The 12,830-nt window shown below is 36.9% G+C and overlaps 1 protein-coding gene across 6 annotated transcripts in view; it reads left to right on the top strand.

The window, feature by feature from the left end:
• LOC128226718 (hemicentin-1-like) overlaps positions 1 to 12,830 on the top strand; it is a 90,532-nt gene that overhangs the window by 27,159 nt on the left and 50,543 nt on the right. The window contains exon 1 of one of the 6 annotated variants that reach the window (XM_052936714.1): positions 9,791 to 10,013. The exons of 2 other annotated variants lie outside the window; for them this stretch is intronic. The gene's annotated coding sequence lies outside the window, so the exon portion shown is untranslated. Of the gene's footprint in view, positions 1 to 9,790; positions 10,014 to 12,830 lie in introns of those variants that run through there. 3 more of the 6 variants (XM_052936711.1, XM_052936708.1, XM_052936713.1) reach the window with 3 other exon arrangements.

Raw genomic sequence — 12,830 nt, 5'->3', positions numbered from 1 at the left:
ATTTTGGCAGTGCACCAAAAATATCAACAGCGACCCGTTCCATAGGAGCGACAACAGGAACGTTCCCAAGAGGGGATTTCATAGGCTGTGAGGTTTTTCGTGAGGTGCATTGTGAACAACGTGTACAATACTTCGCTGCATCCTCCTGCATCCCTGGCCAATAGAACGTTTGGCGAATCTTAGAAAGTGTCTTCTCTGTACCGAGATGCGCAGCTGACGGGATGTCGTGAAAATAATGCAATACTTCTTGGCGCCGTTGAATTGGGACAATAACTTGTAAATGACTGTTGTTTTCATCGTCAACCCAGGTTCGAACAAGATAACCGGTAGCCAACCCCAAGCGATCCCACATTCGCCAAAGCGTTTTAACAACTGTTGATTTGCCGTTCACCTTCTCCCAGGCGGGACGGGAGTTAGATTCTTGAAGCAATTGTATTATGTAAGACAGACAGGGGTCCTTGAGTTGTTGAGTCATTATCTCTGGTGGTGACCAGTTCTGTAAGACTGACATTGAAGGCTTGCAATGGGAATCTTTTACAGCTTGAGATCTGGTAACTACCCTTACAGCCGGAAGTTGCTCTTTTGGACACTGTACCTCAGGCGTACTCTCCTCGGCCAAGTCTACGTCATTTAAGATTTGTTGTCTCACACAGCTTGAACAAGGTTTGCGAGAAAGCGCATCGGCATTTCGGTGTTGTGTACCGCTTCGATGAGTCACGGTTAAATTGTATGTACCCAGCTCTTGAAGCCAACGAGCCACTTGACCGGTGGGGTTTTTCAAATTCCGCATCCAGCTTACTGCAGCATTATCGGTTCGCAAGAGAACAGGCTGACCATAGAGGTACGAATGGAACGCTTTCAAAGCCTGTACCACAGCTAGAAGCTCCTTTCTTGTAACACAGTACGACTTTTCATGAACATTGAGTGATTTGCTATGATAGGCTATAACAACCTCCCTGTTGTCCTGGATTTGCGAGAGAACTGCTCCAGTGGCGACATCGCTAGCATCAGTATCTAGTACAAACTTTGCTCCTGGAATAGGATAGCCTAGTATAGGAGCGGAGGTGAGTGCAGATTTCAGAGTCTGAAAAGCAGCATTACATTGAGGGGACCAGTCAAACTTATTTGACTTGTTGGTTACTTTGTGGAGTGGTTTTGCAATATAAGCAAAGTTTTGGACAAATCGGCGATAGTACGAGCACAACCCTAGGAAGCTTTTGACATCTTTGGCGCTCTTTGGCGTCGGCCAGTTACTGACCGCTTCAATCTTGGATGGGTCAGTTGCAATACCAGACTCGGACACAAGATGACCCAGGAACTTGACCTCTTTTTGGAAGAATACACATTTTGCGGGTTTACACTTGAGGCACGCTTGCTGGAGTCTTTGAAAAATGTGCTCCAACCGAGCTAGACCCTCTCCTACTGTGCAACAAGGAACAATTATGTCATCCATATACAGGAGACATTCTTCCCATTGAAGACCACGAAGGACGTTTTCCATTAATCTTTCAAATGTAGATGGGGCATTGGCTAAACCGAAGCTCATAACAGTGAATTGGTAAAGGCCCATGGTGGTGGCAAATGCAGTCTTTTCCTTATCAGCTTGACTCATTCCAACCTGCCAGTAACCGCTGTTGAGATCTAAAGAACTGAAATACCGAGCACCGGAAAGAGAATCTATACAATCGTCCACACGAGGCAGGGGATAGGCATCCTTGACAGTAACGTCATTAAGACGCCGATAATCAACGCAAAAGCGAGGGGTTCCGTCTTTCTTAGTAATGAGAACAACTGGGGATGACCATGCACTTGCCGATGGCTCAATGATCCCCCTTTCTAGCATCTTGTTGACCTCTTCGCACTCTACAGCCCGCTTTCCAAGAGGAAGTCGCCTTGGTGGTTGCCGTAAAGGAGCAGCGTTACCCGTGTTGATGGAATGCTCCACAAGTTTCGTGCGGCCAATGTCCTCAGATGATTTTGAAAATACTGAGCTATGTTACAAAGCAACCTCCGAAGACCAATTTTCTCGTTATCATTAAGATTACTAGAACTTCGATTATAAAGATCAGTCAGATGTTCTGGTAGCTCATCTGATGATTCAGCTTCGGTAACGGCGGCAACACGCACTGACTGGCTTTCCTCGGTGAATGACTCGCACATTCCTATATTAGTCCTCTTATGTAGTGTAGTTGGTTCAGAACTGTAATTGATAATATTTACTACGACATTTTCGGCAGTAGTATTCACAAGACCCCCAAGAGTACAAATTTCCATCTTCCCCATCAGTTCCATAGAAGGCTCAATGAAACCAGTAGGAGTGATATGTTCAGCCTGAGGAATTTTAACTGACACCCACATTCGAGAATTTGCTGGTATCCGGACAGTGTTCCTTACTTCCACTCTACAAATCTGTAAAGATGAACCACCAACCCAAAGAGGAACAACGTCACACCCCATAACAAGGCAGGATTTCCGGTAGTTAATACTGTCCACATGCGCACGAAGGAAATCCTGGCCCAAAATTCCATCTGACTCTATATCGCACACCACAAAAGCAACATCAAAACGCCCTGCGCCCAACTCAATGAGAAGATCGACTTTACCAGCTACATTCATTGGCTGACCATTAACTGTGTGAAAAGTCTGGGACACCGCAACTAGAGTAACATTATACTGTTGCTGGAGCAGGGCAAACTTTTTGATTGACAGAAGCGATGTGGTTGCACCACAATCAATAAGAAAATCAACTGGTTTTGACAAAACTTTGCCAGTTGCATAAAAACCATTATCAAACTTTGTTGCGTCTGCACCTGAACGTGCAGTATGTATTTCAACAATAGAAACATCAGAAATAGATTTGGGTTCGTCAACACATGTCGCCGACACTTGACCCTCAGAATCGGCGAAAATTAGTTTTCCGATAACGATGGTTCATGTGGGGTCACAGGTACATTTTGCGGGTATGGAAATCTTGGTTGGGCAGGACCCTGTTGTGTATTATCGCGAGACTGGTCCCTTTGGAAAGTTGAATGATTGTGACCTCCGTTACGGTACGTGTTATGGGGGTACCGGCTGCCCTTGCTTCGTTGGGGACAATCTCTCATAAAGTGGCTTGATGACCCACAACCATAGCAAGTTCTTGGTCTACTTGGATGTTGGCGCGATGTTATTGGCGGACATATTTTCTCAATGCGCTCCAACCGAGTTTCAAGGCGCTGAACAGCAGCCAGAAGCTGGGTATCAGTAGCACCCACATCAACTGCTCGAACAAGTGACGACTGGGATGTCCCAAGTACTGCTTCGTAACGTTCGATGACTTCGACGGCATCGTTCACTGTTTGGCAGTTGTTGTCAATGCAGCGACACTGCATGTCTCCAGACACCTGCTTATATAACTGGTTTAGCGCCAACCGCTCCTGTGCCATGTGATCAAGATCAACATAGGCCTTCTGTGCCAACTGCCGGAGATCATCAGCAAGAGTACCAACAGGCTCCCCACGCAAACGCCGCCTGTTCTCAAACTTAGCGAGCCATAGATTTTGATGTCTACTGATACCGAACCGCTCTGTTAACCTCTTTTTAAGATAATGGTAGTCCCGCCGCTCAACATCTGAAAGACTCATGTAAAAATTTCTGGCCGGGCCTCGCAGACAACTTGCAAGAACAAGAACCCTGGTTCTAACTTCCCAATTCGATAATTCAGCGCAGTCCTCAAAGTGGGACATGTATTGCTCAAAACTATTGGACCCATCATATGTGTCTGGTTTCATGAAAGAATGCTGCACCGGAACAGAGAAAGAAGTTGGCCTTTGCAGATGGGAATCACCATGCCCATAGCTGTTACTTCGACGGTCATGTATGGAATTGTTGCCCGAAACAGGATTATTATTTGTCCTATTTTGGTGGTTTATAGATGGTGCAGAAAATATTGGTGGTGTGTCGTGTGTAGTATGAATTACTCTTGTGTCACCAGCAGGGTAATTTTGGTCAGTATCGTGATCACCGCTATGCATTGAGTCTGCATCGTCGTCGTCATGAATGGTGTTTAAGTTAAACGAGATGTCAGGATCAGGTGACGCCATATTACGTTTTTAGGTTTGGGTGAAAAATAAAATAAAAATTGTTGAGTGCCTTCTTTATAAAGATGAAAACTATTGACTGCGCTCCCTTCAGAATGTTTTTGCTGATTTGCCCTTTTTCCAGGCGTGAGGGGTTCGGATCACTCAGATTTTAATATTTGTAAAATATCTGCACTTCTGACACCAATTTGTAACACATTTTTGCCTTCGTCAGGATGGCTTCTATTCTAATTGACCGTTGGAACAATTTCGTCAAAGACAACAACACAGACTTTCATTTCCGAAGACGTCTAATTTATGGCTCCCTTATTTAAATATACATGAAACACATGCATATAAATTAACTGGTTCATAGCGGCGCAACGCAGTGTCTCTTTGGAAGCAAAACAATCATTATTATCATGTCTGCGTAATTATAATCAGCGTTTTATCTTCTCAGTAAATAAATAATATTAGCTTTTAAATAGCAATGTAACTGTAGAATATATTTAGTTTGTGTTTAAATAGTGCCTACCAGTTTTGGAATTACATATGGCGTTGCCATTTTAGGATTTCTAAGATCTTGTCGTGATTGAATATTAATGGTGGAGTGATCAAAAATATAAGATATCCACTGCCAGATTGCGCCGCCTTATATACTCGACAGTCGGTTTGGATTTTAGGAATTAGGAATTCTGACCAATCAAAAAGTCTTTAGGAAATTACCAGCCAATGGCATCGGTGCTTGGAATTCCTAACCCTAGAAGGCAGTACTTCGGTCGAGCAAACAACAACAATATTATGCATAAATATCGAGTTCAACATACAAATATTAACAAAGGGCAGTAACTGTCGTCATGGAAATATCAATTTAATGCTTTGTGACCTTGGTTCATTTGCAAAAGTCACAATCAAAATAATTTTCATAACCTTGGACTTCCGAGTTAGGAACGCGCGGATGTTACAAAATAGTTCAAATACATACCAGTTCAGAGTAATGCATCATGTGATGCATCTGTTGAATTACGATTTGCTATTAACAAATAACATTGTAAGACAGTTTAAAATTACATTAAAAGTTATAAATAATATTCATGTTCTGAAAATGAACCGATGTATCATGCCGCACTTGCAAGTTCCCAGGTCTCAAAATGGCGGAAATGACAGTTCCATGACAACTTTAGGAATTCCTAAAATCGGTAAATACTTCGAATAAACGTTATTTCACAAGATAAACTATGAATGATTACTTGCATACATTTGCATTGTATTATATTATTTGTGGATTAACATGTATACATAGTGTTTATGAGAATGAAACAGCAATTAAAGATGCACTTTTGCAGAGTCAAAATGTCAATGCAGTAATTTATTACAATATGATAAACTGTCGTGAATAGTAAAGAGGTGACTGAGTCTTTCGAAGCACAAATAGTCACCTTTTGGTATATAATTACTTTATTTTAATCAATGAATTCAGGATATGTGTCAATAAGCGACCCCTATCACATTTTGGTTATCTTAATGATACGTACATTTACGGTACAATTGCATATAATTGTGCATTGATTATTTCTATTTTTTATGTTGACGGCAGTCAGATCATATGTATAATATGTTTTGTTCGTGTAAAGAACTATCATACATCATATTTATGTCACACCCGCGCTGTTTATGATCCGAACACCTTAGTTACGAGTATGATGTCATAAATGGATAAACTCATAAAAGCCGAATGAGTGTAAAGATGTTTTAATGAAATCAAGAGGGAATATCCTTATCTCTTGTATTGATTTTGACTGAACTCGAATTACTTTATTTAACATGTATTAAATGTTGTTTAAATGTTTTGCATGCAATACATACTGGTTCATCGAATGTTCATCATATTTTCATGACGACAACAATGCCATGAAAGAGAGACCTGAATAAACAACAACAACATCTATAACAACAACAACAAACTCGAAAGGGGTGTGCTCTGTCAGTATCCAGAAATATTTAAACCAGTATATATACTACGTCTGATATAAGGATTTATTCATGAAAATATGCGTTCGACTATCAGTTCAAATTTCTATAAGACTTCATTATAAGCACTTATCTAATATAATAATATGTGAATTAATTGTTTAAGTCTGGCACAGCCATTCGGCGATATACTCCCGCCCCAAAAATTAAAAAGTATATAACGTATACAATGGTTGAAATTAATACGATACTAACAAAGCACCGACTTTTGCTATTTGTATATTTTGCCTTGGTATGCGTAAGAAACAGTAAAAAAAAGAAAGATTATAAATGTTAGTATCTTATACAAGGTATTTTGCAAAAACTTATCACTGAATTACTGCGAGAGTATCCTCTTACAAAAAAATAATATTGTATTTATTTCTACACAAAGTAATCTTTTCTTTTTTTCCCGATGATTTTTTAACATCATTTTAAGGGTACATAATGACATCACAGGCCAACAAGATATAAATCTAAAACTCATGTAGCAAGCTGAGTCTGGAAATAACATTTTACTCCTTCATGGCATAACATGTTAATGTTTGTAAGATAAGAAGCCTGGTTATCTCTAGTAGCATGAAGCAGTTATGTAGATCTGCATTGTGATCATGACTGCTCATGGTCTTTCATGAAAGGTCATTCTAGACGAGATACAGTTTCATGACTAGGCTGTAGAACACAAAAATTGTACCAACAACATTTCGTTTGGTGTCGGATGGAGCAACGATGCTACTTAGATAATCAGTTTCATTAAAGAAAAGTTTGTGTATTGGAACTGATAGGAAAAGAAAGAACCAACAATTTAAGATCAATACAGAAAACTGGACGTCGTTTTGAAAAGCATACTTGATAAATTCTAGTTAAAATTATTCTACACATCAACGTTCTAAGCCTGCCTTGTCATGTATTGGGTCTTTATTTAAAACAAAATCATTGAATTTGCGAATTTGTACTAATCATATAATTAGTTTCAACAACTGAACATCACTGATAATCTGCTGTATAATTTCGACCCTTAGATTCATGATGAAACAGCCGCCTCATGAAACATCCGCTATTGCAAAATCACTCAATTTGTTCCAATATTTTCGTTTTTCAAACGAAACACTTTTTCCGCTGATTTTGGTAATTTCGTTTAGATTTTACCAACGCTATTACTTGAAGGTCTGGAACAAGTTCTTGTCAAACTTCGTGCCAATTTTTGCAAACATATTATTATCATGCCAGCGATCAAAGATATTGCGTTTTATATTCATTGGGTAAAGGTAGGGGCTAAAATTTAATCAATATAAGGGATAAAGAGAAAAGTCTTACGATCGAGACGAAAATAGCAAAATGCACCACGCACATACTACTCCTTGCCACTTCCGGTATACAATTTTCATGGTTGAGCTTACTTTGGAGAAACAGGATAAGACAAGTCTTGTATGTATGTATTCCACGTTTAATTACATTGATGCCTGTTCAAAATATGCATTTGAAAAACCTAGGACGCTGGTGCTAACACATAATTTGATAGTATACAAAGCGGCCATATTATATGATAAACTGTCGTGAATAGTAAAGAGGTGACTGAGTCTTTTCGAAGCACAAATAGTCACCTTTTGGTATATAATTACTTTATTTTAATCAATGAATTCAGGATATGTGTCAATAAGCGACCCCTATCACATTTTGGTTATCTTAATGATACGTACATTTACGGTACAATTGCATATAATTGTGCATTGATTATTTCTATTTTTTATGTTGACGGCAGTCAGATCATATGTATAATATGTTTTGTTCGTGTAAAGAACTATCATACATCATATTTATGTCACACCCGCGCTGTTTATGATCCGAACACCTTAGTTACGATTATGATGTCATAAATGGATAAACTCATAAAAGCCGAATGAGTGTAAAGATGTTTGAATGAAATCAAGAGGGAATATCCTTATCTCTTGTATTGATTTTGACTGAACTCGAATTACTTTATTTAACATGTATTAAATGTTGTTTAAATGTTTTGCATGCAATACATACTGGTTCATCGAATGTTCATCATATTTTCATGACGACAACAATGCCATGAAAGAGAGACCTGAATAAACAACAACAACATCTATAACAACAACAACAAACTCGAAAGGGGTGTGCTCTGTCAGTATCCAGAAAATATTTAAACCAGTATATATACTATGTCTGATAATAAGGATTTATTCATGAAAATATGCGTTCGACTATCAGTTCAAATTTCTATAAGACTTCATTATAAGCACTTATCTAATATAATAATATGTGAATTAATTGTTTAAGTCTGGCACAGCCATTCGGCGATATACTCCCGCCCCAAAAATTAAAAAGTATATAACGTATACAATGGTTGAAATTAATACGATACTTACAAAGCACCGACTTTTGCTATTTGTATATTTTGCCTTGGTATGCGTAAGAAACAGTAAAAAAAAAGAAAGATTATAAATGTTAGTATCTTATACAAGGTATTTTGCAAAAAACTTATCACTGAATTACTGCGAGAGTATCCTCTTACAAAAAAATAATATTGTATTTATTTCTACACAAAGTAATCTTTTCTTTTTTTCCCGATGATTTTTTAACATCATTTTAAGGGTACATAATGACATCACAGGCCAACAAGATATAAATCTAAAACTCATGTAGCAAGCTGAGTCTGGCTCGTATATCTGGTTTATATGAAATTAGCACATCTTATTGTGAAGTATTGTTCATTACCCGTCAACTAAACCGAATTCCCAACCCCGGGGTGCTGGAAATTTCGGGTCGTTGGAGCAGTATCATAAAGGCAGAAGTCATGGCTTATCAGCAATTATTTGGGTCTTGATGACCGTTCGTTAAGTAGTTATACGCGGGTTGGTTTTGAAAGACTGAAAAAAACTACAATTATAATAGATATCATCAGTTCATCTAAATGCAATTTACGTAAGAACGTAAGGGTTGAAAGGTGTTTTATTGCATTTCTTTTTGAAGTGTTTGAAAGTATAACGACGGCCATATCCTGACAACCCAACTGTTTGATACTGTGAGTTTATCGTGTTATTTTTTTACTGTACCTCTCAGTTTAAACCGTTTTTCTGAACATAAACGAACTTAAAAGAACACAGTCCCGCTGGAATTAAAAATCAGTTACTTTCCTGGTAAAATGTCATTGGGGTAAAAATTAGCAAGACTTTCCAATTAAAAATCATTTGATTATAATTGTTGATGAATTATAAGCATTTAAACAAAAGCAACATATATTTTTCAGCATAAGATGGTTATATATTTCACTGATTGAGCACCTTACGCTATGTTGTTTCGTCAGGTTTTGCCACGAGTGAACTAATAATCTTTGTTGTCAAGGAGGTGCAGTAAATAATTGAACAGATAATCGGAACTTGTTCTAAGACCATCTAGCTTCTCCAAGATCATTTAATGAGTCGGTGATAATGAAGGCGCATATCCAAGGCATTTCACAAATTGTTAATTGAGCCCTGTCAGCATTTGCATGTTGAAACTGTTTGGCTATGTTGCTTCTGTTAAAGCTCTTATCCACCAGTTCGGAATGAATTTTCCACAAGAGAATACATTAGACAATAACTGACAGATTCAGTCCGGTCTTTTGACAGTACGTGTGATGTCGCGTCTGAAAACATCCCGAATCTGATACGAAGCACCGATCCAGGATGTTCTACATTGGTACTGGTGTAAGCTAATAAATACTATTACTGTTCCATTCGTTCTGTTGGAGTGTTCGTACAACAGTGTTATACCAAAGAGGAATAAGATAACTGCGAAACGCCAGGAGAACGATCCTAATCAATTGGGCGACATGTGTTAAGAGATGGTGAATATTTAGTTTTACTTACTAATTGTGATGGAATAGTGTTAACTAAGGTATGTTGAAAAGTGCGGCAGACGATTGTTTTCGATAAAGTAGTGAGTATTATTCATTTTTACCCCTTATTGTGAAACCATTGTTAACCTTGCTTTATTTTCGAAAAATTGTAATACACATTTTGCCCCTTTTGTTACGGTAGTAAAACAACGCCTTAAGTCGAGAGAGTGATTCTATTTTGGTCGCAATAAAACAGTGTTATAAAATCGAACGATATCAATTAATAACAGCGATACATTTAATTTTAAAATTAAATCACAGTTTTTATAGTTTTAAGTATAAATAAACGATCTGGAAATTTTCATAAATCACTCTCTATGGAATTATTAAGTTTTGCGTTGTGAATTATTATGATGTCTTATATTATATTCAACACATTTTTAATAAAATTTAAATTAATGTATCGAATGCGAGTTTATTTGTTTGAGTGAAACTGAGCAAAATTAAACCAGGGGTGGTATTCAATACAGGTCTTTATGGGATCTAAGAACGATGTAGCTAATCGGATTGTTTGATATGAATAACGGACCTATACAGCCAATCGATTCAATAGTGTATAACCATAAACTTGACCTAAAATGCATACTGAATATCTCCCCTGGCTTGCGCATTTCTTCAGTACGATAAATACAATGTACTATGTAATATGGTAACATCAGCTAACGTTTGAGACTAAAATATAATACATAGACGGTTGTGTTTGTTTGCTCAATAGCAATTGATATGGTTGATATAGGTATTAAATGTTGCAATGAGTGCTAATGTATCACGCCAGTTTGAAAACATTTGCTCCCATCCCAATGTTGAATCAATCTGGAATCGACTCATTTACTTTAAAACATAAAAACGTCATATCCGTGAATGATTGATGATCCTTTACCAATAATATGAGCAATTTTCTAAAATGGGTTATTAATATATGACGATAAAATGTTACAAACACATTCATATTATTCATAGGTAAAATGATTTACAAGATCGCGTCCTTGGAGAAACATTACTCCGAGCCGGTCCCAGCATTAACATTGCCAGATATTACGAAACAAATTATTGCTTCATGAAACTCGTAACATATGATACACTTTTTTCCAAAATATATGTAAAAAGCAGTCTTAATAAATACTTCTTGGGATGGTATTTTTAAATTACATGTTTGTAACTTATTTTTAACTTCTGATTCCTGGATTGACATTTCGCAATGTATGGTCTTGGATATAAATATTAATTATGAATTATTTAATATTCAACCGTGCATTACGAACATGAAATGTCGTGGTATTCCAGAACATATTTTTTTTGTTGCTTAGATTAAGATTTTTATTTAGTTGGTATCAATACGAAAACGGTCACAATTAAATATTAGATCTTGTTGAAATTGATTTTGGATCAATGGCGCTTGAATATTGTTTTAGATATCCATTGCTTTGTGAAATGTAATATTAATGGTATTAATGGTACGTTTTGCTCGAATAGCCAATACATGACTTCATCATAGTGAATTGAAGTTGTTACAACTATATCGTGCGTCTGACCTATTTTCGGCTAGTAAACTGTATGCCTATGATCTGAAAATGTGACCGTAGTGGTGGACGATCAAGGAACAACGCCGAAAAACTAAGACTGCATAACAAATAAACAAAAAATAAAACATAATTGCGTTTAAACGTTACTTTATTCTGAAATAAAACTAAAGTTGTTTGAGACTTTGAATTGAAATTATTCGATACATGCGTAAGATGGTTATATATTTCTAAATTTTTAAATGTATTCCAGGAGTAGTACTTATGGTATTTAAGTAAAAGTCAGCAAACATTTTAAAGCATGTGTCACTTGTCATTGCTAAAACAAAATGTTTTGATACACATTTGTTTTTATATCAAATTTAATACAAGATATAGTATCTATGTCTACATATTGGAAACATTGAGGTATTTACACTGACTCGTGTGTTAAGTGCCGTTACTATCGCGTAAACATTATTTTTAGAGTTGCAGCGTAAGATGGGGCGTATTGTCAAAAAGGCGGGCACATTTTACTGTAATAATAATCAATCATTCCGACCACATACGTGTATATGCTTTTTTGTGGAGGAAGTAATGAAAATTAAACGGTCGCCAAACTCTGCTTAGCTAGTTGGTGTTATTTAAATAACCAGTAATCTATATACATACATACATGTGGAGCACACAAAAGGTAACTTTAAGACCGAACATTTTGAAAAGGTGTTTAATACATTTAGAAAAGGAAACTCTTTAAGACTGGAATCAATGACCTGCGTGTACTTCAGTATGTATTGTACTTTGTTTGTGTCCGGATATAGGCCATTGTTTCCCACGCTTAAAGCATGTCCTTCCATAAACAAATATGTGAGCAATTGTGTTGATAATGAAATGTCACAATTCGTCAAGGTCTATGTTTATACATCAACCAGCATTACTTTGGATAGCTATTTGTTACAAATATAGATTATGGTTCCGGTTCCAGGATTAAATAATTTGAGAAAAAAAAATGAATATTAACTATGATAAAGTATCAAATAATGTCTGATAGTATCATTCCAAACAGGACCAATGACTTACTATATGCTAATGAGATAGACAAGAGGGCGGGGCATAGCATTTTGCAAACAGTTCCTGAGCAGTTGTCCAATTAGACTGCACAAATAACTATATAAATACTGAACATTTTCAATTGAAATTTCGCAAGAAGCAATTTAAACTCCTGTTTCTATAATACATATGATGCAAGTATTTTCGAATGCAAGAATTATCAATTTCGTTTAGTGAAAAATGGCAGACAGGTACTCGCTCATGTTTCTGTAAAATACACTTGTGTATGACGAAAAAAAGTTAGGCAAA

The sequence above is a fragment of the Mya arenaria genome, chromosome 3 (genome assembly GCF_026914265.1).
Source record: "Mya arenaria isolate MELC-2E11 chromosome 3, ASM2691426v1".
NCBI lineage: Eukaryota > Metazoa > Mollusca > Bivalvia > Myida > Myidae > Mya > Mya arenaria.
Note: the sequence above shows the minus strand (reverse complement) of the source record. Positions and strands in the feature narration are given on the sequence as shown.